This window comes from Hemicordylus capensis, chromosome 3 (assembly GCF_027244095.1).
Source record: "Hemicordylus capensis ecotype Gifberg chromosome 3, rHemCap1.1.pri, whole genome shotgun sequence".
NCBI lineage: Eukaryota > Metazoa > Chordata > Lepidosauria > Squamata > Cordylidae > Hemicordylus > Hemicordylus capensis.
In genome coordinates this window covers 184,745,798-184,773,289 of record NC_069659.1, presented here as the reverse complement: position 1 = coordinate 184,773,289, position 27,492 = coordinate 184,745,798, and positions in this window count along the sequence as shown.

Here is a 27,492-nt window from a genome sequence, read left to right as displayed (position 1 = left end):
CCACTCACCTGGCTTCCACGGAACCGAGCCCCCGCCAGTGGCCAGGTGAGTGGCGGAGGCGATTCCCCACCGCAGGGGCTGCTGGGTGGCACACTGCTTTGCCGAACAGCATTCAGGTGCGGCGGGAGCGGAGGTAAGCGCCGAATTCATTTACTCTTAAAGGTGCCTCCCGCAGCCCCCCCTCCAGCGGCGCGTTCATGGGCTGCCACTGATAGAGACATTCATGCCTCCCTCATCCTTTCATTGCTAAGAAAGTATCCAGGTTGTCCGATCCAATTCTTCAGCTCCTTGCTACTCTCTGACTCTAAGACTGCCATCACATATAGCGACACCAGGTACTGTGCGACTGCGATCAGCGGATGACAGGTAGTGAGTCCTATCAGCCTTAATCTGACCCTTGGTGACTCTGGGCAGGCCCTGCAATTGCTCATGCGCTTCCCTTTCTAATGTTCTTTATAACTTTTAATCTGTCTGTTTTCCAGTTTTATTACTCAGGGTTTTATGTATTTCTGTCTTCTCATGTCTTTTAAATTTATTACATCCATTTTATGCCCCCCCTTTTATGGCTTTCATGCTTTTTTACGATTTTACTATTTCTCAGGCTTTTAGGCTTTTGGTGTATTATCTACTATTTTTAGTATTAGTATGCACTGTTTTCTATGTAATCACTTTTTATCTACTCTCACTTTTAACATGTAACCACCCTTATACTTTATGCTGGTCTATGACCATAATAAAGATTGATTGATTGATTGAATCTGAGAGATTTTATCCACAAAAAAGTCATTAAAAACATTACAGCAAGTGACCGATGGTTACAATTCAAGGGGGAGGGGGTACATACTAGTCCCCTCACAACTCTAGACAACTCAGCTGGATGTGAATTTACAGAAGCAATGCAGGTAGAAAAGAACCGCTTCTTTGCTGCCCGCACTGCCAGAGCATAGATCTTCAAATGTGCTCTGTGTTGTGCCCGATCAGACTCGTGCCAAGACGTCCTCCACTTGCACTCTAGTTGTCTACCTCTCCGCTTCAGTTCCTGTAATTCATCCAAATACCACGGGCTGTCTTTAAAGCAGGTTGGAGAGGACACTTAGGAGAGATTGCGTCTACTGCTCTAGTGAGTTCATTATTCCACGTTTGCACCAGAGCACCAACAGAATCACTAGCAGAGCCAACCCTGAACCCTTCCAAGGCTTCTTGGAATCCTATTCGATCCAATAACCTCCTTGGGTGGATCAATCTAATAGGTCCTTCACCCCTGCAGAGGTGGTTGTGGCTGTAATTTCTACCTTAACCAGATGTGATCCATCCATGACAATGGGGAGATGACAGGAGTCCCCACCCATGGAACACCACCCTGATCAGAGCAAAAGACCAAATCGAACGTGTGACCATCATCATGTGTTGGTCCAGAGACCAATTGGGATAGGCCCACAGTCGTCATGGCTGCTATGAAATCTTGAGCTGCTCCTGACAACCCGGTCCCAAAATGAACATTGAAGTCCCCCACCAATAGCAACTTGGGCCACTCCAATGCCAACTCAGCAACCAGGTCCGTCAGTTCAGTTAGGGAATCTACTGTGCAATGTGGTGATCGGTACACCAGCAGAAGTCCAATTCTATCCTTGGTCCCTAGGCTTAGGTACATACATTCAATATAGGCCAAATCCCTGACAGGGATCCTGGTAAGGGAAATGGTATTCTTATAGACCACAGCCACCCCCCCCACATCCTCTCACCTGATCTACTATGGAGTAACCCTCTGGGAGAAGCTGGGTCCAAACCAGACCACTAGCCTCTCCTGACCAGGTCTCTGTAATACATACCGTGTTGGCTCCTTCATCCAGAGTCATTTCCTGGACGACTTCATATTTATTTTGAACTGACCTGGCATTACAGAGTAATAAGGTGAGGTTCTGTGAATGTTTGGCATTGCCCTCCGAGGTCAAAGAGGTGGTAGGCCTGCTGGAAGGGGCAACAGCAATTGCATTTCTGAATTCCCCTCCCCTGTAACAGCCCACTTATCATCACCATATCATCGTCGATTCCCATCACCACTGGTATAGCTGCCCCAGAGTCGTCCTCCACTGCCCGATCTCTGTTCAACCCAAGACACATACCTATACTAGGCAACAATGAAGTGACTGCTTCCTTCCAGTAGTCCAAGACAATAGGTTGGCCCCAGCCCTCAGTCCCACCCCGAAGGCTGCCACCAAAAGTTGCTCCCCTTTGGCGGCCGGCTTCAGCAGCCTCCTGCAGGCAGCATGTGTTCGGCGGCTGCGCCTCAATGCTGCCCGCCCTTATAAGGGCCAGGAGTGCAAAAGCCTGACTGGTGTAGCTCTCACCTACTATCAATCAGGCCAGGCCTCCCAGGTGCAAGAAATTACAGCACAATTAAAGTGAGCGAACAGACCTATGAAGACTGTGAAAGACTTTCTCAGTCTATTGAGTAAAACTTCAAGACTACTTGCTCTTCCCTTTGGGTTTAAGGAGGGCTCTGGAATGTGCTGATCATTCACAAAATAAGTGGCTGCATGACTGATTGTACTTCATTGACTGAGGAAGATTTCAAAACTGGATTGTAGTGCTGCAAATTTCACATTGTTTAATTTATTATATAATCTCAGCTTTTTGTTGTTTGTATGACTATCGAAAGGATCACATCATTGTATCATGTTTGTGGGTATATTCCTATTCCATTTATAATATAACTTATTTCATTATCAGTTAGGTACTTATTGATTGCCTATTCAGGATTGCATCTTATATCAATGTGAGCCAGAAGTGTCATGAAAAGCACTCTTCAGCTTCTTTTGCGCTATTTGCACAGTTTGTGAATTGTGCAATGTTTATGTTAATAATGCATTAAAAAAATGAAAGAGAGAAAAGTATGCTTACTTATTATATACAGTACCACTAACATACTAGATTCCATTACAATTAGGGGTGGTTAGTCTATGCAATGTAGATTTTGTACTTACACTATTGATGCAATAACGTCCATTAGTTTTATGGCACCAACCATATACATGGCATTTTGCTGAGTTGCATATGCAAAAAAGGTAGGTCTCTGCTCTGAGGAGTTTATCAATGCAAATTTTATTAGGATCAAAGTTGCCAAGTGGAGGAGAGGGAGATGCAGTTGGAACAAAGCTCTTAAAAGCTCTTTTGAAGGTTGCCTTTCTTTTTCCAGGCCTTTCTGTCCAGGGGGTCTGGACAGCCTTGGGTCTGATCTCCATTCAAGCAGACAAGTATCAAAGGGGCCAGAGGAAACAGATGGGATAATAATAATAATAATAATAATAATAATAATAATAATAATAATAATGAGGTACAAAACCAACTTGATTAGGCAGACAGGAATCAGAGGGCCAGAGGTAAGAGGTGTGGTTGAAGACAGGCTAATGGTCAGGTTCTGGATTAGGCAAGGCAAGACACTGGCTGCCATGTAATGCAGAACCACAGTTGTATAGCCCTGTGGTTCCACGGATGTTATATCTGAATGCATGGAACTGGAGTCCAGCGCAGTGACAAAACCGAGGGTCCAGAATTGGAACTCCAGTCTGAATTCTTGGGTTGTAGTGAGTTTTGTTGTCACAATCCAAGGTTCTAGGCAGCCTGTTGTACCTCCAAATTCGGAACTGCAGGCTGCTGGTCCTGGAACTGGAGTTGAGGGAGGAAGCTCCTCCCTCAGCTCCAATGTGATTGGCTGTGTGGGCTGTCCATCAGTAAAGCAAGAAGTCCACATCGTCAGCTCCTCCGCCTCTCAGCAGTCTCACTGACTGCAGAGTAACTGCTCTCCTGAACATCTAAATTTGGATGTGAGAGTGGGGGGAAGGGAGTGAATGTGAATGTGGTCTGTGTTTCTGCCTGGTGAGATACATTGCTCAGACTGAGGATCTATCTATCTATCTATCTATCTATCTATCTATCTATCTATCTATCTATCTATCTATCTATCTACCTGATTTTCCATTTATAATGGAACAAAATAATTGAGGACTGACAGCTGGAACAACTGTAATATTAATCCAGCCAAGTTTCTATTGGTTCCTCAGTACACTCTCAGACTGAAGAGTAGCAGTCAGGGCAGACTGGGGGCACTGAGAGGGTGGTGGAATGTATGTGGGGAGGGCGCCAGGTTTTGAGCAGAATGGTTGCTTAAGGGTGGGACTATTCACTGCTGCCGAGTGTGGCAGGGCGCAGGGGCACCTTGCAGGTGAGGGTGCACTGGGAATATGCCCTGTTGCCCTGTGGGGCAGTCCGAGCCTGGTAGCAGTACAGGCTTTGGCCATGATCATAATGGCTTTTCATTGTAGCAGAAATCAGGCTATTTGCCTCTGCCTGGGTGTTCCTGTGGTGGCACAAGAAGTAAGGTGCCTCAGTCTTCATGCCACATCTCCGGGTTAAGACCCCTTACACACCTGTATTTTAAAAACAACAGAGAACTTTGAAAATAGCACTAGTCAGATGCAATGGCCAGGGATTCTCCACAGCTGGAAGACTGGCTTTCCCATTAATTTTTGCCCCCCCCCCCCAACTGTTGTTGAGCTACAATTCCTGTCATGGCCAGGGATGATGTAGCCCAACAACATCTGGGGATGCCTGCTATAGATCATGAGTAATTCTAATGTGGAGAATATCCTGGCCATCAAATGGAGTGTAGAGGGCATGCAGTACGTCTCCATTTAATGTTGTCTCTTATAGGGTTACTGTGGTTTCATTTGGCTGCCTGAGTAGCTTTGTTGCTATAACTGCTTCACTGCCATGAGAATACTTAAATAGCAGTGTCTTGTGCACAGCAGGGCACTCATTAACTACAGCACATAGTTCATGGTAACTAATGGGTCTCCCAAGAATCTGAAGGAATAAGTAGAATTTAGACCAATACATTATGATTTTCAGTGATGATTTAAAGGACAGGGTGGTCAATTTCCAGGCCACAATTTGTTTAGGGATGTTTATCATTTAAAAAGCAGATCATTGTCTTATTACTGCCTCAAGTCACAGCAATTTTTTAATGATGCTTAAAATAAACAGTCGCTAAATGAGCTCCAAGTGTTTAAGATCCTCCCAATGGTAAGTGGCTTGAAGAACAGAGATAATACTATGGTTTGGAAGTCCCTAACAGCTTGAGAAGGAACTTAAGATTTTCATGAGGAAGTGGTGAGACTCTGTTTTCTTCTCCCTTATTTTGCTAGTTCCCTAGCAGAAGTGCACACTAGGGATGTGCGGTTCGGTTCGGATCCGGACCGGTTCGTCCGAACCGGTCCGGATCCGGCGGCTCGATCCCGGACCGAATCGGGCCCTCCCGGGGACCGAGCCGGACCGAATTCGAGCCGGTTCGGTACCGAACCGGCTCGGGTTTCCCGAACCGGTTCGGGAACGAAATTGAGTCTCTGGAGTGTCTCTTTAAAGTTCCAAGTGTGTCCTCCATTTTGTGTCTCCTTCCCGAAACTTTTGCTCCTCCTTGCATCCATTTTGTGATGCTATTTCCAGGCATTGTATTGGCTGCGCTATTGATCCTTGATTGGCCAGAATGAGTCCTTTGGTCTGGTAGGCTGCTTGGCTGTTGCACTGTTGAGAGCTGGCACCCTGTTGGCCGTGGGGGGAGTGCAAAGGTGGGGGCTCCCAAAGGAGGGAATTTCAAACCTATATAAACCCAAGCCTCTTCTCTGGAAACTTCTCTTGGCTGCAGTTGTGGGATCATCTCTGAGACCTGCTTGCCCTTTGCTGGCTGCTCTGGTGTCTCTGTGAGTCCTGACTGTGTCCTGTGTCTCTCTGTGTGTGCTCTGTCTAATCCTTTGTCCACCAGCCCTTTGTGACTCTCTGTGTGTCTCCTCTCTCTGTCTGTCTCTTCTCTTGCCTGTATACTGTGTGTTACTTCACTTTACTTTCTTCTTAATTTCCCCCAATTTTCCCTGTTCCTTGTCTGTCTGCTTTTCTCCCCCCCCTCCCCCCCTTTCCCTTCTCATCCTTTGGGCCTACCCTCCCCCTCCCCCACTCCCACCCACTGCATCCTCATTGCTTTAAATCTTCTTCCATTAATTATTGCTCTTTGTCCTGCCTTGTTGTTGTCCAACTTTTTGATTTTCACATTGCATTCCATTGGTTTCAGTTATATATTGCTTGCTGGTTTTGCTTAAATTGTACCATTTTGTTTGTTTCTGCTGACTGCTGCTGCCCTGCGAGTTGGTTCCCTGAATCCCTCCCCCCCACCCCCAGAGGATTCTGTTGTTGTTTCTTGTTGTCCCATATAATCAGTTTTGGTTCCCTGCTCCAAACTTGCCCCTCCAAGTCCAACCACACCCCACCCCAACCCCACCCCATCCAGCCTTCTCCCAAGTTTGCTGCTGCCAAACCGAGTCCAGTTTTCTTTGCTTGGTTCCACTTATTCATTTGCTATTATTAATTTGCAGCAATTGTGGTTTCATTGTCTCTGTTCACTTAGTGGCCCCCCTCAGAGTCTGTGTTTGGTTCCCCCTCCCCACACCCCCACCCCCAAGTTTTTTCTGCTGGTTATAGTCTTTCTTTTAATTTTTTTTTTAAACTTCTGGCTTGTGTTCTCTTGATATATATTGCTTTATATATTTTGCTACCCTCCTCCTCCTCCTCCCCCCCCTGCCTGCCCCCCCCACCCTCCCTCCTCCCAGACCCTACCCTAGCCCAGGCCCAGCTCCTCCCCCAACCACCCCATCCAGCCTAATCGCTGCTGCTGCCCGAGTTGTTCCAGTTTCTCCTTTGCTGTTTGTTGTTGCCCCCTCCCCTTCCCCCCAACACCCCTCTGCCACACACTAGCCCCCAACCACACACACCCTCTCTGCTCCCCCCACCCCACCTCTTTTTCTCCTTGCCCCTGACTCTCTCCACTCACCCCAGGCCCCCTGCCACACACTAGCCCCCAACCACACACACCCTCTCTGCTCTCCCCACCCCACCTCTTTTCCTCCTTGCCCCTGACTCTCTCCACTTACCCCAGGCCCCCTGCCACACACTAGCCCCAACCACACACACCCTCTCTGCTCCCCCCACCCCACCTCTTTTTCTCCTTGCCCCCGACTCTCTCCACTTACCCCAGGCCCCCTGCCACACACTAGCCCCCAACCACACACAGCCTCTCTGCTCCCCCCACCCCACCTCTTTTCCTCCTTGCCCCCGACTCTCTCCACTTACCCCAGGCCCCCTGCCACACACTAGCCCCAACCACACACACCCTCTCTGCTCCCCCCACCCCACCTCTTTTCCTCCTTGCCCCCGACTCTCTCCACTTACCCCAGGCCCCCTGCCACACACTAGCCCCAACCACACACAGCCTCTCTGCTCCCCCCACCCCACCTCTTTTCCTCCTTGCCCCCGACTCTCTCCACTTACCCCAGGCCCCCTGCCACACACTAGCCCCCAACCACACACACCCTCTCTGCTCCCCCCACCTCTTTGGACCGCTGCTACTGCTGTGTCCTCCCCCCACACCTGAATCCCCCCTCCCTGCTGCGCTGCGCTTCTCCTCTCTCCTCTTTCTCTCTATCATCTCTCTTTCTCCTCTCTCTCTCTTTCTTTTCTCTCTCTCTCCTCTCTTTCTCTTTGTCCCTGCCCCCCCTCTCTTTTCTCTCTCTCTTAGTCTTTTCTCTCTCTGCTCCCCTTCACTTTCCACCTCCTCTCCCACAGCTGCAGCCGCACACAGTAGCCTACCCACCTGGCGGCTGCCATCGGTTTTTTTTTCTTTTTATAGTTTTTGGTTGATTTTGTCTCTGCTTGGGGGTGAGTTGAGCGACACAAATAGTGTTGTCTCCTCACTTCTGCCCCTCCATCGTTGTTGAACTACCCCGGTTGCCTGTGTGCCTCGTGCGGCCGCCCTGCTGTGTCTCAGCCCAGGGTGGCTGGCTGGCGGCGGCGAATCCGTGACCAGCAGTGAGTGGCAGGAGAAGGACCGGAAGAAGAGGGGTTAGTGCGTGTGCGATTGTGCACCTTTTGTTGCCCCTTTCTCTCCCTAGCTGGCGGTTTTAAATAGGGACACCCCTATTCTGAAATGCATTTGGGTGTGGGGAGGAGGGAGGGAACCTTGGAGAGGAGATGTACTGTTGTAAAACTTGTGTCTTCATGCCCATGCCCAGTAAAGAAATTGCTGCTGTGTGTTGCGTTGCATTGCATGCGTCTTGCAGGTGGTTTTTGAACAGGTGCCTTCCAGAGTGCTTCCTTGCCTCTGGGGCAGTCTGAGTGGGGTCCAGGGTTCTGATGCGATGCTGCCACTACATGCTGGGCCCATGCCATGCCAGAGTGCTTCCTTGCCTCTGGGGCAGTCTGAGTGGGGTCCTGGCTGGGCTCTGATGCTGCCACTACATGCTGGGCCAATACACACATATGATGATGATCATGATGTTCAATCCATGAGGCTGCCATCAAGTGTTTGCTGCTGCTTGCTTGCCATGGCATTGGGCAGGCAGAGTCACAGAGTGGGTGGGTTCAACCTCTGTGTTGGTGTGACTGGGTTCTGGTTTTGGTTGTGTGCAATTTAGAGTCACTAAATAGGCTGCATTGAGTTTGATGCTCCCCCCACAGGAGCATTACTTGAGAACCACCCCCCAGAACCCACACTTTGTGTTCCAGTTCACTAAATAAGGGTTTCCTCCTTTGATCTGCAGGTTCCCAAGCGTTGACTGCATCCCTCCCCCACCCCCGGTAGGTGCTGTGCCCTCCCCCCATCCACTCTCCCCCCCCAAAAAAGCTAAAAACTTGCCACCCACACCACAACTACTCCACCCAACTGCCCGTGCCACCCTCCCACACCGGGGTTCCACCCTTTAACCCCCTATTTTTCTAAAAAAAACCCCTCCCAGACCCATCTCCCCAATTGGCTTGGTGGTTGACTCCCAAATTCAAAAAGGACACCCTCCCCCTCACTTCGATTGGCTTCCCCCCCCCATATCAAAAAGTCTTCCTTTCCCCCCAATTGGCTTCCTTTTTTGAAAACAAACTTCCCCCCCGCCGCCTCCAAATCAGCTGCCTTTTTTTTGGCCCCTAAGCCCCTCCAAATTATTTTTTTGACCCTGTCTGGCCTTCCTCCTAAAGTCTCCCTCCTTCTGACCTAGCAGCATGTCTGAGCGCCGTGTGGCGGGCAGGGCTCGCTCAAGGCTGGCAGGCAGAGGTGGGAGAGGCCAGGTGCGGGGTGCGCCTGCGGCACGGGGAGGGAGAGGACGCGGGGAGCCTGAGGACACCCCAGTTCTCCCCATTGGAGAATTCTTTGCTCCGGCCCCATCTTTGGTGCGCAGGATTCAGTTCCCCACGCCTGCTGCCGCCAATCGCGGCAGAGGCAGAGGCACCGTTAGGGCTGTGGCGGGTCCCTCCTCGCCGGCGGCACCAGGTGCTGCTGAGCTACCGCCAGTTGTTGAGGTGGAGGAGACTGTGGAGTTGGAAGAGCAGGTAGAGGGCGGTGAGGACCGTGCGGCTGGCAGCGATGCAGCCAGGTTCTCCCTCCCTCTGGGGCCCCTTCCCCCTATCCTTTCGCCGCTCAGTGGGGCCCCCCCTCGTGAAGCCCGACACTCTGGTGGGGAGCGGTCTGGCGAGGTAGTGGAGGAGAGGCCTGCCTCTCCGATGCCAGTTGAGCCGGGCCCTTCCTCCGCTGTGGAGGGCGGAAGGGGCGGGTTGGGTGGCAGCAGTGGGCAGGCAGCGGCGGCCGCCCCCCCCCTAGGACTGCAGCCACCCTGCGAGAAACGGCCTAGGACGGCGCCCAGGGCGCAGGAGGCCAAGGGCAGTGGTGCATGGGTGCATTTTGAGGTCCCTCAAGATGCCCCATTCCACGCCCGCTGTGTCCACTGCAGGATGCTTGTCAGCCGTGGAAGGGACCCTGCGCACCTGGGTACGACGCCTATGTGGAGACACCTAGAGCGTCACCACCCAGGTCTCAGGGGACAGGCTGGCAGCGCTAGTGCGCCTTGTGCATCTGCCACTAGGGCGGGCAGCGGCAGTGTGCCAGCCAGCAGGCAGGCTACACTGCCCGTCCAGCGGTGGACGCAGTCCTCGGGCAGCCAGCGTATTGTTCGCGTGGACCATCATCACCTCACCCGCCTCATAGGGGAGATGATTTCCACCGATGACCAGCCGTTTCAGGTGGTCGAGAACAACGGCTTCCGCCGTATTCTCCAATACCTGGCTCCCGAATACGTCATCCCCTCAAGGACGACGTTCAGCCGGAACGTGGTCCCCTCCCTGTACCGCCGGTGCAGGGAGCTCGTGTCGGCCGAGCTGCGTGCAGCTCCGGCCGGGACAAGCGTGCATTTCACGACTGACCTCTGGACCAGTGTCAGTGGGATGCACGCTTCTTTCCTGGCCCTCACTGCCCACTGGTGGGGACCGGAGAGTGAGGGGACCTCCGCGGGCGATGCTTCCGGGTCCGGTGCGGCTCCCGATGCACTACGGCACAGGTGGGCCGTCCTGCACGTGGAGACGATGGACACGAGGCACACCGCGGAGGAGGTGGCGGCCGTACTCGACCGCCAGATAGAGGAGTGGATTGGCGGGTGTCCACACCTCTCCCGCGGCTTCATTGTCACCGACAATGGAGCCAACGTTACCGCCGCTGTCGAGACAGTCATGGACTGTGTGAACATACGGTGTATGGCACACACGCTCCATCTGACCGTCAGGGACGCCCTTGGCCTTAAGGAGCTGAGGGCGTCCCAGGAGAAGGGGGCCCGCCCCATCGCAGGTGCTGTTGCTGCCACGGCCACGCTTGTGGATAAGTCCCGCAAGCTGGCCGCCCACTTCCACCGCAGCGAGAAGTCCAGGAGACTGCTTCGCCAGAAGCAGGATGACCTTGGCCTTCCTCGCCATCTCATCCCTACGGATGTGGAGACGCGGTGGAACTCCACCTTCCTCCTGTTCCAGCGCCTGTTGGAGCAGGAGAGAGCCCTTGTCGCCCTGGCGAGGGACGAGTCCTTGGATGTCTGCGACTTCTCGAACGCAGAGTGGAAGCAGATGTCCGAGGCGGTGTCGGCACTCGAGCCCTTCCAGCTTGCCACGAAGGGCTTGTGTGGCGACACCACTCCCTTGAGCCAGGCGCTGCCCACAGCTGTTGGTCTCGAGAAGCTGATGGGTGGACTCCATATCTCTCTGACCACGCCAGAGGGTCGTGCTCTGGCTGGGAGGCTGAGGTCTGGGGTTGACAAGCGGCTCGTTGATGTGCTGGGAGACAGGGAGGAGTATGTCCTCGCTTGTCTCTGTCACCCAGCCCTCAAGGGCAATGCCGTGAGTGCCGACGACTTGCCCAGGTGGAAGGGCATCCTGGTCGAGAAGGTTAGGGAGGAGGAGGCCGCTAGGGCCCGCAGAGACCAGGGTGTTGGTAGTGGTGCGGGGGCAGCCCTCGCGGCCCAACCCGCACCCAGCAGCAGCATGGGCGGCCAGCCGGCGTCAGCTTCCCCTTCCCCTCCCTCTTCCCAGTCCAGCAGCGCGGCATCCCAGGCGGCGCCATCGCAGCAGCCATTTGCTACCGACTCGAGATCCGCCCAGTGGTTTCAGCGGTTCTGCTATGGCGCCATGCCTGGTATGCGGGAGGCTCGACCTGCCAGGCCCCCCTCCAGTGCTGAGCAATGCGTTGCGCAGTACTTGGAGGAGCCTGTGGAGGGAGACGGCGTGGACTGCGCACAGTTCTGGGCGAGCCGCCGCCAAGTCTGGCCGGACCTGGCGGTGGTGGCTGTGCGCCTCCTCTCCTGCCCCCCAACCAGTGTCCAGAGCGAGCGGGTGTTTTCACGTGCCGGGGACGTGGTGACACCCTCTCGCTCCCGCTTGGACCCTGGTCTGGTGGAGCAGCTGGTCTTCCTTAAGGTGAACCTCCCCCTGTTGGGCTACCCCAAGCTGCAGTTTGAGACGGGCGAGTGATTACCGTGGGTTGCCCCATGGTTGGTCACCTGCCTGGCTCGAACTCTGTGCTTATCCCTACCCTCCCCCCTTCCACCTCTAGCTGAGCTGACGTGACAGATGCTGAGCCGTGCCAGCCAGTCGCAGCGTGTAGTGTGCCCACACAGAGATGCAGTTGTAGTAGTAGTTGTAGTGCTGCGACTGGCCAGATGTTTACAATGCCCACGCCCACCTAAAAAGAAACCCAATGCTGACCAGCACAGGCCCTTTATCTATCCACCTGTCAGCATTTGGGGACCTGGCGTGGGCACGGCACACCCCCCCAAAGTAGCACAGCCCACGGAGTACTAGACTTAGCGGCAGCGGCGGGTATACGTTCAAAAATGCAGTGTAGATATGTAAATACTGTATGTAAATAAACATGTAAATAATTTTTTCTTTAAAAACCCCATGTCAAAATCAAGCCTCAAAATTATGCAAAAGAAAGAAAAAAAGGTGACAAAGGGAGAACAAAATGATGAATGCCAAATGAATTGATTTTATTGAAAATGTCACCAGAAATCATGTGTGGGGGGCTTGGTTTACATGGAGAAGATGATTGGGTGATTTTTTGAAATGAAACGAATGAATTATTATCATCTTATGTTCATCTTGATTGTGGTCACTGTTGATGTTGGCTGATGGCAAAAAACCCAAAACCATCAGAATAGCAATGAACTGGCTGCCAACACAACATATTGATTGATAACTGTGCAGGGGGGGAATTGGGTCTGTGTGTGTGTGTGTGGTGCAGGCTCAGTCTGTCTCTTCCTGTTGTGTGTCTGTCTGTCTGTCTGTCTGTGTGAATGGATGCCTAGCACTGTCTCTGTGTGTGGATGCTTTCTGTGTGTAGTGTGGTGTGTGTCTGTCTACATGTTTTTTTTCCTCCCCCCCATGCCTCCCTCCATCCTTCCCCTCTCATCCTCTCCCCTTCCTCTTCACCACCTTCCATCCTCCCTCCCTTCCAGCCCACCACCGCCTCACCTGCCCCCAACCCCGGTCTGGCAGATGATGAGAGTCTGGTCTCTCCCACCGAAGCACACACGTGAGCACGTGTGTGCACAAATATGTGGCTGACCAACTCTGAGCCGGACCCTCCCCCCTTCAATCCCCTCTACATCCCTCTCCCCCTCCCCTTTCCTCCCCCCTGCCTCCCTCCCCCCTCCTAGCTAGCAGCGCACACATACACACACAAAACACCTGTGGTGGCAAACACCACCAGCACACATGCACTCACACTGGTGCCACCACCTCTGCCTTGGGCCTCTGTGTCCTTGAGCAGATATGTGGTGGTGGACCAGAGAAGCATTTCTTTCCAGCAAGGCAAAAGGCATGCACTCACTGCACACACACACACACACACACACGAAGAGGTGAAGACGAGAAGAGGCAACTTCTAGAACCAGCAGCAGCAGGTGAGTGTCGTGTAATTGTGTTGCTTCCCAAGGCCACTGCCCATGCTCAATGCTCAGTCTGCTGAAACTAAAGAACTAGCTACAATCACCCTTCCTCACATGCAGCTCAGCTCAGCTCAGCTCAGCTGCACAGCACACTGACTAACTAGACACTACAGCTGGTGGTAGAAAAAACAGAAGTCTAGATTCTAGAAGATGTCCTGGTGGATTTTAAACTTTCAAATCTGTGCTAGGATTGCCTCGCCCGCCTCCTCCTCCTCCTCCTCCTCCTCCTCCTGCCTGTAATTGTGCCCTCTCCCCTTGCAGTTGCGCCGTCGTGATGGGTTGGTGATGTGCGTGCGCCGTCTACTTGTTAGCTCTCTCCTCCTCATGTTGGCTGGGCTTGCCAGGCACTGGCTGGCAGCAGCTGTTGGCTGTGTGCTAGGCTCAGGCTGTGGCGCGCGTGACTGGACTGGGAATGTTATTGTAGCGGCAACACTGGTTGTGGTGGTAGCAGTAGTAGCTGTTGTTGTTGCTGGGCTGGTGGCTGCTGGCCTGTGCTGACTCTGCGCACTTGGTCTGTTCTGGTCTGGTCATTGGGATGCAGATGTAGGGTGTGTGTGCATCATCCATGGGGAGCATCAGAGCAGAGCAGAGCAGGTTGGCTGGCTTCTGTCTGTCGGGCCTAGTCAGTGGCAGGCACTGAGTGAGGCGGTGGTTCCTTTGGGCATCACGTCACCCATCATGCAGAGCGGCAGGTCTGCTGCTCTGCTGCTCCGCCTCCTGCTTCTTCTCTGTGTGTGCTGCTCTTGTGCTTAGTGTGCTGCTCCGCTGCTGCTGCTGTGCTGGCAGGCAGCACAGCAGTGGCCTTTTTGTTAGATCAGAGAGTGGGTGTTGTCTCTCTGAGTGTCCTCCTCTTACTTGCTTGGATAGGAGTGGTGGTAGTAGGTAGGCATTAAGATGGACTGACTAGGTGTTACGTGTTAGGGCGCCCAGAGAGAGGGGCCAAAAAGATGGGGTGGCAATTGTTGGGTTGCTCCTAGTATTATTGGTGAATTTCTGAAGAAAAAATTTTTTTCCATTGGCTAGAATGGGGGTTCGGGGCTGCCCCAGACCCGCCTCTGTGGGGTGGCAGCACCGCCAAAGTGGGTCCGGGGCCATGGCAAAAATGCCCTCAGTCCCTCCCAGCAATCCCCGTAGAGATAGGAGTGATGGTTCTGTTGTTTTTCTGAGGTGTTCTGAGTGAGTGTGGATTCTGTGATAGCAAATGAGAGTGGATTCATGGTGTCTCATTGGAAATCTCATAAGCTATCATAGAATCTACACTCAGAATACCTCAGAAAAACAACAGAACCATCACTCCTATCTCTACGGGGATTGCTGGGAGGGACTGAGGGCATTTTTGCCATGGCCCCGGACCCACTTTGGGGGTGCTGCCACCCCACAGAGGTGGGTCTGGGGCAGCCCCGAACCCCCATTCTAGCCAATGGGAAAAAAAATTTTCTTCAGAAATTCACCAATAATACTAGGAGCCACCAATTGCCTTGGGATTTTTGGGGTGGAGGACACCCATGGGTGGCTACCACCCACCCCAGCTTTTTTGCCCCTAAGGGCTCCACATTGTGAGTTATGGGCAAAAATTTATTTTTTGAAAAAAATTTGTAAAAAATCAGAGGAAGGTCCAATCGACTTGAAATTTGGGTGGCAGGTAGAACACAATGTCCCCTTCAAAACCAGCCACTTTTTGTGATCCGAACCGGTTCGGTTCGGATCCGAACCGGTTCGAAACCGAACCGGACCGGGGGGGTGGTCTGGCAAAACCAAAACCGAACCACCCCGGTCCGGTCCGGACCCGGTTCGGACCCGAACCGAACCGGGAGAACCAGTTTTATGCACATCCCTAGTGCACACTTAATTCTCTTTCAATACATTTGATCTAGTTCCTCCCCAGAAGCACTGTGACTGGAAGGCAAGACTCAGACCATTAAAAAAAAAAAAGGCATGGCAAATGGTCAGCTTAATCTTTTACTCTAAAGCTCTACCCCTCATCTCCATTCAGCCTGTTCCAAACAAGGCAATTGTTATGGCAATATCGCTTCCTTGGCTTCTAGAAGTCCCCATACAAGCTGCTCTTTTAAATCCGGACTTAATCTGGGGTGTACAGGGAACTACTCCGGATGGTTCGGTTTGAATTTGAACTGCATTTGAACTGAACTGACCTGTCCATGAGCTGGTTTGATTTGTTCAACAGTGTGAACAGTACCGTTATCTTTCCCAACTTTTGGAGTCCCTGGCATTCACTTTATAAAATCCTAGAACCTGAATTGTATAATAATAATTTAGCCCTTCCTCAGGTGTGTGCTCTCTGAATGTGGGACTAATGGCAGATTCTTTGTCATGTCTTTCCTTGGAGAGGCATCTAGCAGAGTGTGCATCTTTTTGCACTCAAACCCTTTCCCTGGGGAACTTGGTAAAACCATGTAAAACAGGGTGCTTCAAGGTGCTCTGGAATTCTTTCTCCTGGCTATTGGCATCAGCTGTGCTTTGAATTTTGTGCCAAACAGCACACAAATTCAAGAGGCCTTTATTGCAGGTTGAACCTCCAAATGTTTTGAGCTGAGGTACCATTTGGGTCACCTTACAACTTCATTTGCGCCAATGAAAAGCTTCACTGAAATGTAGTTTTCTCTGGTCTTCAGCAGACATTCCAACTTCATTTCTCTGAATTAATGATGATGATGATGATGATGATGATGATGATGATGATGATGATGATATCCATTTACACACAGTCTACCAGATGTTATTGACTGGATTTGGTACTTTAATTATCGGGCCATTTCCAAGGGTCTAGGATAACTAAAGAAAAATTAAATATAGCATCATAGTATTCATGCTGTCCCGAGTAGTGTGGCCTTCTGTAGCTGATGTGTTGTAATTTTATCGATGCCCAAGGTGTCAAGATGGTGTTCAAGTTCTTTTGGTACTGCACCAAGGGCACCAACAACTATTGGCACCACTACTGTTTTCTTTTTCCAGAGCCACTCAGTTTCAATCTGAAGGTCCTTGTATTTAGTTATTTTCACCAGTTGTTTTTCACCAACTCGTCTATCCCCTGGGATTGCAATATCAGTTATGAGAACCCGATTCTTCTTGATGACTGTCAGATCTGGCGTATTGTGAGCTAAATGCCTATCAGTTTGTATTATAAAATCCCAAAGGATTTTTGCCTCCTCATTTTCTGTGACCTTCTCAATTCGGATGATTCCACCAATTCTTGCTTGCTGTCAATTTGTAATTCTTGCAAAGATTCCAGTGGATAATTGCAGCAACTTTATTGTGTCTTTCCTTATAATCTGTGCGGTTTTCTTACAACAACATACAAGGTGCTCAACCATCTCATCCGCTTCCTTGCATAACTGACACTTACTGTCTTTCTGTGTCTTATCAATTTTTGCTTTATAACATTTGTTTGTAATGATTGTTCCTGGGCTGAAAAAATGAGACCTTCTGTTTATTTCTTCAGTGTCCCCTTCTTTAACCACTGCCATGTTGTGCTATTGTTGACTTTTAATTGTATGTTACTAAAGAACTGACCATGCAATGGTTTGTTGTGCCATTTTTCTTGTTGATTTCTCATCTGCTGTTTTTTGTATTCATACTTTGATTCCTTTATTTTCAACAGTCCTGTCCTACTCACTTCCTGTAGCATTTCTTCTTGGCTTTCATTGATGTATTCCACCAATGCTTGTTTTTCTTCTTCAACAGACTGTCTGACTTGCAACATTCCACGTCCACCTTCATTTCTTGGCAGGTACAGCCTAGCAACATAACTTCTTAGGTGCAGGGCATTATTATTATTAATTCTTGTTTTCACAGTCAGACAGGTGTTATTGATTGGTTTGTTTTATCCAGACATCGAGTCCATCCCAAGGACCTGGGATGGCTGAATTTTATTATCAATATTATTATTATAAATATCATTGCAGAGTATAGGCTGTTCTCAGTAAAGGTGCTTTTTGTAATTGACGGATGGTGATTTCTATGGCCCCTATGGTGTTGAGGTGCTCTTCAAGGTCTTTTGGAATTGCACCTAGGGTGCCAATTACTACTGGGATTATTTTGGTCTTTTTCTGCCACAGCCTTTCAATTTCAATTTGCAGCTCTTTGTATTTTGTTGTTGTTATTAATATTATTATTATCTTGTGGCTGCAAAAGAACAGGCACTAAGAACAAATGCAATAAGAGCAAAAGTAGAAAAATCCACAACAAACAGCAAGTGCCGCCTTTGTAAAGAAGCAGATGAAACAGTGGAACACCTAATCAGCTGTTGTAAAAAGATCTCACAGATTGACTACAAACAGAGGCATGACAAGGCAGCAGCGATGATACACTGGAACATCTGCAAAGAATACAAGCTACCTGTAGCCAAATATTGGTGGGACCATAAAATTGAAAAAGTTGTAGAAAATGAAGATGCAAAAATATTATCCCTGCCAAGTTATCCCTGCTAACTTGGCAAAGAGGCACCTTTTACCATGGTGATTCTCTTTATTTAGTAGGGGGAGAGTAACTGGCCCTATCCATGCCCAGCACAGTACTTCCAGTGACTGTTGCTGGTGTCTATCTTATGTTTCTTTTAGATTGTGAGTCCTTTGGGGACAGGGATCCATCTTATTTATTTACTATTTCTCTATGTAAACCACCCTGAGCTATTTTTGGAAGGGCGGTATAGAAATCAAATTATTATTTATTATTATTATGGGACTTGCGACTACAAACAGACAAACATCTGCCACACAATACACCAGATATAACTGTAGTCGAGAAGAAAGAAAAACAAGTTAAAATAATTGACATAGCAATACCAGGGGATAGCAGAATAGAAGAAAAACAAATAGGGGGGGGGGGAATCACAAAATACAAAGATCTACAAACTGAAATTGAAACGCTGTGGCAGAAGAAGACCAAAATAATCCCAGTGGTAATTGGCGCCCTGGATGCAGTTCCAAAAGACCTTGAAGAGCACCTCAACACTATAGGGGCCACAGAAATCACCATCAGCCAATTACAAAAAGCAACATTACTGGGAACAGCCTATATTCTGCGACGATATCTATAATAATAACAGCAACAACATTGATAATAAAATTTAGCCATCCCAGGTCCTTGGGAAGGACTCGATGTCTGGATAAAACAAACCAGTCAATAACACCTGCCTGACTGTGTAAACAATAATAATAATAATAATTTTATCTATCTATCTATCTATCTATCTATCTATCTATCTATCTATCTATCTATAATACACTAAAGTCACCTTTCTCACATTCTATTTGTTCCTTGTGCTCATAGGTTGCTGTTTTGTACTAAATTTTCCAAAAGAACTACTGTTTTGAATTGAACTCTAATGAACATTTCCCTGAGGGAATGCATGAAGTAAAGTGTACTTGTTTTCAAGTTAAACATTTGTAGCTTCTGTCTGTTTTCCCAGCCCACGTTTAGAAGCATTTCCACCCTACCTAACTTTGAATGAGACAGAGGTTTGGAAGACTGTTTTAGTTGACAGTCAGAAAAAAATAATACAAAAATCTACTTGATGGCGGCGGTGAAGCTTAAAATCACAGGGCTGGTCTAGAACAGGCTGTGACTCATGGTGGCAGCACGGTGGGATCTGTGACACAGGCCAAGGAAAACCAATGAGCTGCCTAGGTGGGTGTTGTCACCAATGATTCTGGGAATACAACAGGCAGAATAACTACATCTACACCATCCTAAAGAAGATTGAGATGCAAACTCCCTGCAAACTGGGCAAAGAGGCACCTTTTACCGTGATGATTCTCTTTATTTAGCAGGGGGAGAGTAACTGGCCCTATCCACCCCCAGCACAGTACCTCCAGTGACTGTTGCTGGTGTCTGTCTGATGTTTCTTTTTAGAATGTGAGCCCTTTGGGGACAGGGATCGATCTTATTTGTTTATTATTTCTCTGTGTAAACTGCCCTGAGCCAAAGCAACTTTACTGGGAACAGCCTATATTCTGCAATGATACCTATAATAGCAACAACATTGACAATAAAATCCAGGCATCCCAGGTCCTTGGGAAGGACTCGATGTCTGGATAAAACAAACCAGTCAATAACACCTGCCTGAATGTGTAAACAAGAAATAATAATAATAAATATAATAAGAAAAATGATGCTAACAGGCTTCTCCATTCACTTCAATGGAAGCAACACCAATGGCAAATTTCCCTGAGGGAGTATATGAATAATTCTGAACACATAAGCACCATGCAAGCAAAATGTCTTTCAGGTGTTGTCTGCCAACTTCTCTTAATCCTTTTGTTTTTCTCAAACAGAGCAAAAGATGAAGCAATTTGATTATAATCTCTATGTCCAATGAACCAGAATAACACGAGAGCAAAGTTGAACTGTATGCTGGACTGCAACTTTAGAGTCTTATTATTCTATACTAGCCCTAATGACTCATTTTCTGTAACTAGTTAGATGAATCTCACTTTGGACAAGAACTAATTACAATATTGGCTTTGGATTTCCTTTAAGAGGGATCTGGGCAAATAAAAGAACAATCCATATGATTCCTTTTGCCCAACTGCCTGAAGATTATCATAATTGTAGGCTAAAGAAAATATTAACCTGCATTTTAAAAACTGTTATGTACATTTCCATTTCATTAAAGAAATTACTGGAGCTGCGGTTGGGGTAGAGATTGAGTACAGAGAATAGATTACATGGTGCTGCTATGGAGCAAAACTAATCATCTACTTTGTAGTGGAGTGTAACAGAGCGGAAACTGAGGCTTGTTAAGTTTATTGAACAAAGTTAGTAAGATTTATTACTTAACTATTATCAAATCATATCAGCTGCTGTGGTGAAGTGTGGAAGCAGCTTGCCTAGAGAGCAAGAGGCTGTTAGTTCAAATCCCCGCCGGTGTGCTTCCCAGACTATGCCTAGTAAATACATTTGTAGTCACCTATGTTGGGCAGCAGTGATATAGGTTGGTGCTGAAAGGCATCATCTCATACTGTGAGGGAGTAAGCACTGGTAAACCACTCCTGTATTCTACCAAGAAAATTATTATTATTATTACATTTATATCCCGCTCTTCCTCCAAGGAGCCCAGAGTGGTGTACTACATACTTGAGTTTCTCTTTCACAACAACCCTGTGAAGTAGGTTAGGCTGAGAGAGAAGTGACTGGCCCAGAGTCACCCAGCTAGTTTTATGGCTGAATGGGGATTTGAACTCGGGTCTCTCCGGTCCTAGTCCAGCACTCTAACCACTACACCACGCTGGCTCTCTTTTCACATGGAATGTGATCGCTGGGAGTCGACATCGACTCGATGGCACAATTATCGAATCATAAACAAAAGTCTGAGTAAAAGATCATCCTAACAGAAAAATAACATCTCAAGCATCCAGTAAGAAATACAAACATCCCAGTCTTCAGAACTGATGATTGACATGAACATTCTAAACTCTATCCCAAGCCTATACACAGATATATATACAATACATCAGTGGCAAGAACAAAGACAATGTATATATACATAAATCCCAACATACTTTGCTACCTAAAGACATAGATATATAGGTTAATCCAAATAACTGGAGCTGCCTTTCAGTAAACAGTTGCATTGGCTTTTCACAGATCTCCTACATTGTGCCTAGTTTGCCCCTAAGCTTTCTGTTGAGGCCTCCCTTTAATGTCAGCCTGTGGAAAGATGTAGACTTCTAAATGGAGAATATAATATAGACAGGAAGGAAATGGGACATAAATCATTTCTAAATATCAAGTTTTTTTTTTTACAGCAGCAGATGCTTATAGGATACAATTTAGAAATTGGTCTGAATAAACTAGCATGCTATTTGAATAATGAGCATATAGTGATTCAAACACTCTTTCCTCACATCTTCCAACCCTATTAATATTAAAATAGTCAAATTAATTGCTGAGACAAAAGTTTTCAAAGAACATTTTTGCTTGAATTTGGTGGAGGGTGGTGGGTGGAAAGGTTTCATGAAATCATGCCCACCCTTACTATTTTTGCTGCTGTTCCAGTTGCTTCCTGCCACTGCAGGCTGTGTTTTTTAAAAAGTCCCTTCAGTTTCTTTTTCTCTCTGCACACAAGGCATTTCTTCTTAGTTCTGCCTTTACTCTAATTTGATTTCAAGGGTGTCATCACAGTGAGGGTAGAATTAGAGAGCAATGCTTTCTGTCTGGAGAGGAAGAATTCATGGTCTTAAAAAACAACAGCACATCAGTAGCAATGGGAGCAAAACCATGACTGGTGAGCAGGAGTGGATTGGGGCTGGTGGCGGCCTGTGTGTGGCTGCTGCTGCGGCCCCCTTGCCCCACCCCCTGCAGCTGATGTCAGACGCGGGGGCCTGGATAGCCACGCCCCCACATCTGATGCCAGATGCGGGGGCATCTGACATCAGATGCGTGCAGCCCCATTTGGAAAGGAGATCAGCCCATGCTGCATTGGGCAGTGTGGGCTAGAGCGACTCTCCCTGCCTTAACTGTTCCGGCCATGCTGCCAATGCAGCGCGGGCCGATCTCTCTCTTAAACAGGGCCACATGGCCCCATTTGGGAAGGAGATCGATCAGTCCGCTGCGTTGGCAGCGAGACCAGGAGCAGGGACCTTTAAGGCAGAGAGACCTTTAAGGCAGGGAGAGTTACTCCGGCTGTGCTGCCAATGCAGTGTCGGCCGATTTCGGCTCCAAACCTTTGGGGACTGAAATAATGCCCCTGTGTCTGACGTCAGATGTGTGGGGGGGGGGTGTCTGGGGCCATGCTCATGGTCCCTGATTGGTGGCAGCCTGGATTCTTTGAACTTGTTCGCTCAATTTTGGCTCCACCCCTGCTAGTGAGGGAGGCAAAAACTCTCCTACATTTGCATATCCCCAATTGTGGGAACGCTCCCCCAGTTTGTGATTAGAATGATGAAGCTGCAGAGAAGATAGGACATTTGAGTTCATCCCAAGTCAAATTTCAGTTCACTACCCCCAGGGACCCTGGCACAGCTTTGGGTTTTATTTTTTGTTTTAAGCTTTAGGCATGCCTTAGGTGAGAGGCACTGCTTTTTATGTCCCCTAGGTTATCCCCACTGTATCCTGTCCCATTAGCTCAATGACTGAAGAGATGAGATCATGGAAGTGGATTTAAGGTTCAGGAGATATTGGAGAGGGGACACAATGCGAAACAGAAATACTTCAGCCTCCCTCTGGAAGTTCTAGCAGCTGGGAAGTTTTTTGGACCTTCTACCTAACCTGCCTAATGGGAGCAAGCTTCATTGTCCCACAACTGGGATCCTAGTCACCATGCTCAAGTTACACAACAAAACTGAGGCGTAGACATTTTGCTATCCCTCTGTAGTCCGCAGCCAGATCCACATTTGCTACAGCAAAGCCTGGGTTTTGACCCCTACCATTGGGTCAAGACTAAGTCAATTCAGACATTATGTTGTGCATACTTTGATATAAGTAGCTAGAACGAACACACACACACACACACACACACACACACACACACACACAATGGGTGACTCTGGGCCAGTCACTTCTCTCTCAGCCTAACCTACATCATAGGGTTGTTGGGAGGAGACACTTAAGTATGTAGTACACCGCTCTGGGCTCCTTGGAGGAAGAGCAGGATATAAAATGTAAATAATAATAAATCACCCCTCTGAAAAATAAAATGGGATGATTCTGTAATGTTTCACCCTGTTCAATACAGGATTTTTTTAAAAAATGCCTGGGGCAGGGGAATCCACCTAGGCATTTTCAGAGTAAAACTAGATTTGCAAAGCACTTTTCGAACTCCTCAACAGGTCTGCTAAATTTCCACTAGCTAAAAAAGGCACTGAAACCATATTTTTTCACTTTGCTAAAGTAGCCACTGGATGGCAGTCACCTTGCATGTCTGAGAGCTTTTGAGCATCTAGAAAAGAAAAACTGAGCAAGATAGTAATGCTGCCAGACAGTGGCATCCTTGGTCCATTTATGAAAAGCAAAGTCTCTCTTTGGAAGCTTATTTCAGGCAGCTTCATTCTAGAGATTTCTACAGAAAGGTGTTTGAAAAGGAGAATATGTACGAGATGAAAAGCACAGATTATGTCTAGTGCTGAACAGTTTAATTGGCTAATTCATTAACAACAGTTTAAAACTAGATTATTGTCAGTGTTCATTGTGCAATCAGTTTATGCACATCTCTTGATTCAGAAAAGGAATTGAACATTATTTTGCAAATAACATATTACTTTTCTCTCTTCTTTAGTCAGAAGAAACACTGCCTTCATTAAGTAACTCCAATACAGGCCATCTCCGTCTTTACAGAGATCTTGTTATTTGTTTAGATCTGTCTAGTTAAATCTCCCACATTTCAGCCTTTCCATTCTTCTTCAGAAGAATATTTATTAATTCCAAACGTAGCTATAGATAAAGGAGAATCATTCAAATAGATGAATCTGTCTTAGAAGGTTCACACTGACCAAAATCAATGGCTACATTTGACAGCTGATTTTAGTCAGCCCCTGTGGAGAAGTACTGCAGAAGAATGTGGGATTCCACAGACCTGAGTCCTGAGAACAGGAATTCTCAGGTACTGCTAGGTCAGAAATATTTTCCATTTGTAAAATCTATCCCTCCCTCCCCCCCCCCATATATATGGCTTGCCTTTTCACAGTGTGAATTTCTTATGTTAAGGCATATGGAATAGTGTCAGTGGCTTTATTATTAAAGCAAAGCAAAAATATTTTCTGATGCTCTTTTGTTTATCTCTATTTTTTTAAAAAAAAGAATAGTAGCAACTGACTTGTATGTACCTATAATATGGCAGCCAATTAGTCTTTGATTTAGACAGCTTCTTTCCATAACTTAAAAAATAAATCTGTTTTTGAAGCCAAAGAATTTACATTTAAAAGTACTCGATGCCTTGAAAATTGAGAAAGTAAAAAAGAATGTGAATATGGATACAGTACAGGAAGAATGGTTCCGGAATGTGCAGAAAAACATGTTGAAAACAGGCTCGGCAAATATTGTCTTGGAATGCTTTAGATACGATCTACATTTAACCCCTTAAGGCGAACCAGTCTTATTCCTTCCAGCACCATTTGTTTTTACAAATTCTTTATAGAGTTGCTATCCTTTTGCTACTTTTTCTCCATTGCTACTAGCAATACCCTGACGCAGAAATTCAGCAAGGAGACACTTATCTTCCCTCATTTCATAGATGAAAACAGGGATACTTTTGTGTATTTATAATACTCCTGACCCCAACATAACTCCCCCTCAAATTACACACTGCTGAAGACTGTTATTTGCTGAGCTATGTTGGATTCATTTATTCTGTAAATTAAATAACCTCTCTTGCTCTAGCATCCAAGGCAGGGTGCATTACACTGGCAGTTTAGAAAGCTTAACCCCACAATAGATCTGGTAGCCCTTCTTTCAGAGTAGTTGCAACTCAAAATGTATTCAGCAACATTTATTCTATGAACTGATGCTTATGAGGATTATGACATTTTGTGTTCATGTGCATGAATTTATATGCATACACACTAGAATAAAGATACATTTCCTCTCCGCCCTGATCAGAGATTAACTTTTAGGGAGGCAGGGAACATTAAAAATTACATTAATACATTTTTTTTGAAAGGCATCCCCAGATCCCCAAAGCTAAAATAGGGGAAATGGAGGAACAGTGGCTGACATCCGGAGTAATGCAGGGCTGGTGTTACAGTGGAGGGTGATTTTTAAAAAATCATCGGAAGCCCAATGTGCCTCCTGAAAATATGTTCCTAAGGGCCACGGAGCCTTCAGGGACATATTTCCAAGAGGCACCATGGGCTTCAGAGGGAAGAGGAGACTGACTAAAATCATTAGAAATGTTAGCAGCACCAGCACTGTATTAGTCTGAATGTCAGCCAATGCTTTACCAGAGAAGGTACCAGAAAATAGTGACTGTCCCTGATAAACTGGAGTATATAGAAACATTGCCTGGCAGAGATAAATGGTGTAAAATGCTTCATCTGGTTATTTTCTATATGTTGGACGGCTCTTAAAGGGGCAGTTTTGTCTATATAACAACCAATAGGTTAATGTTCCTTGATGCGTCTTGGCCTAGAATCTCTCTCTAGCCTTTGAGATGCTAAAGAGACAGAAGTAGTTTGTAGTCTGAATTCATACACTGAGACAGAGCACAGGGAGTTTTTAGGTGAAGTTGGCTAAAACCAAGAGCTGACATAGTGTGCAACATTATGCATTCATTGAAAAGTAACACTTGTGCAGTTGTGCAAATGTGAACATTGCACAAACAGAGGTTGCATGACAGTTTAGCCATTATACAGCATTTAAGAGCTGCACTGTTGCACAACTTCATTTGTGCAGGTTTCACACTTGCACAATGGCACTTTTGCACAACTGTTCAAAAGTTACTCTTGTGGTAGCAAGCCTGACATGTCCCCTTAGCTTAGCAGAGTCTGCCCTGGTTGCATATGAATGGGAGACTACATGTGTGAGCACTGCAAGAAATTCCCCTTAAGGGATGGAGCTGCTCTGGGAAGAGCATCTAGGTTCCAAGTTCCCTCCCTGGCATCTCCAAGATAGGGCTGAGAGAGATTCCTGCCCGCAAGCTTGGAGAAGCCACTGCCAGTCTGTGAGGACAATACTGAGCTAGATAGGCCAATGGTCTGACTCAGTATATGGCAGCTTCATAAGTTCCTAAGTTCCACCATGTGCTTAATATTGCATAGTATATGAGCCAAGATGCAATTGTTCCTTGGGAATATGAAGTGGGATTAGTGGTTGCACTGTCTAATATATGAATCTTTTTGCTTCCACTACGCCCCAGTTGTATATTTGTAAACAGATGTTGTAAGGACACCATAAAACACACCAAGCTATAGCAATGCCTCTGGGCTTCTCACCTCTTACTTGGGGAGTATGTAGCAATAAGTAGCATCCAGACTAGGTTAGTCATGACTAAGTCTCATTGAAATTAATAACATCTGAATTAGTTGTGATTGATTTGTCTCAGTGATGGCAATGGTGCTTAGTCATGATTGGTCTGGATACTGCCCAATATACATTGGTCATGATTCACATATTCATGTGCACAGCAGCAGAATGCACAACACTATACATGAGCATCTTCATATATTCATTCACCAAACAGATGATTGCCATGAGGTTCAGAGGGTGAGTGATCACAGTATATGTGTGTGTAAGTTCACAAAGTCTGAGCAACAATGATGTCTGCTTGAACATCTAAATACCATCACAATAATTGCCAAGCCCACCTGCAGCTTTGTTGCTCTTCCTTCCCACAGCTCAGAGAGGTAGGGATGAAGGATGCAGCCGCCATGTTCCGCCCTCACCTTTTAAAATAGAAGGGTAGCTTGGAAAAGCATAAAAACGTTCTGCAAAGATAAATCACACCTTTATAACCCTATTTAGCAAAGTATTTATCTTTGTAATTTCCAAACTGTCACTTTGACAAAAATTACGGATGAGCAAGTTGGCCTTTCCACATATAATGTTTTCTCTCTTCATATTTGCAATTCACCAAGTTCTGCTTTGATTAAAAAAGTGGTGGAAATGGAATTCATAATGGTCAGCGCAGGAAGAATGTATTACTTTGGTGCTGGAGGAAAAGATTTTTTTTTTAAAAAAAACCCTAGATTTAGTTTCTTCACCTGAGAAACTTCTCAAGAAGAGGATCCCGCTGGCTTCATTACATTTGATATGCATCATACCCTGGAACACTAAAAGGGAAGGTACTTGATTTAAAGAGAAAGAAACAAAAGTCACAATAATTTTTGTTCAGACCTAGCAGATGAATCTTGCCAGGCAACTTGACTGTAATCCCCAGATGATATCCAATGGCTGGCAAAGAGGCTGCAGCTGGGATGCACGGATGGTTCTCTGGTGCTCTATTCTGTAAGATATCGAGTGCCCCTTGGGAGGGGCTGTGCATCCATAGACTGTTCTGGGAGTACTCAGCACAGCTCAAAATCTCACGGAATTAGCCCCTCAAGTAGGTCAAAAAGAAATGTGTCTAAAAAATACAAACAATAGGTCACTTGGAGTATGAAATATTGAGATGGTGCGAGAAAGTTTGAGAGGCCTTTTGAGCAGAATATCTTTTTGCTATCTTACAAGATCAATCAGCACAGAAATGTTT